This window comes from Cryptotermes secundus, unplaced genomic scaffold (genome assembly GCF_002891405.2).
Source record: "Cryptotermes secundus unplaced genomic scaffold, Csec_1.0 scaffold70, whole genome shotgun sequence".
In the NCBI taxonomy this organism is placed as follows: domain Eukaryota; kingdom Metazoa; phylum Arthropoda; class Insecta; order Blattodea; family Kalotermitidae; genus Cryptotermes; species Cryptotermes secundus.
This window is the reverse complement of record NW_019734964.1, coordinates 2,453,231-2,453,949: the sequence shown is the minus strand read 5'-3', so window position 1 is coordinate 2,453,949 and position 719 is coordinate 2,453,231.

Genomic DNA, 719 nt, shown 5'->3' with positions numbered 1-719 from the left:
TGGCTCGGTCGGGGCTGATGGTAAGCACCAGTATCGGTATGGTATAGAGACTGGTAGAATATCATAGAGGGAAGCACAATGTATCCGTAACTTTCGTCGTAAATATCCTGATTCTCCAGTTACCACAGAGTCGTGTGTATCCAAGCTTGTGAAAAAGTGGCGGGCCACACAGGGTCGGTGTGTGATATAAAGAAGCAATCGAAGTGGAGTGTGCCGACTGAAGAAACAGAATATTAAAGCACGACTACAGATCAGTCCTCGAAAATCATTAAGACGCTTAGCACAGGAAACCGGTGTTTCGCTAGGATCTGCTTTCACGGCCACAAAATTAAACAAATTTCGGCCCGTAGAAAATAACAGTTGTGCATGAGCTGAAACAACCAGATTATGCAGCAAGAATTCGTTTTTGCAACTGACTGCTGCAAAATGTGCACGATGGAATCGTGGATCCACAGCTTCTGAGGCGTGGTTTCAGGTTAGTGGCCATGTCAATGCACAAAATGTAAGTATATGGAGCCATGAAAGTCCTCACGCTATACAGCAAGTGCCATTACAAAGTGAAAAGATGGGGGTGTTGTGTGCTGTAAGTCCCCGCCCAATCATTATCCCCTTATTTTTTTCACGAAACCGTGAACTCTGAAAGCTACGTTAATGATATACTGAATCCGTTCTTCAAACAGCTGACTGTTGAAGACACTATGCGTATTTTCAGCAAGACA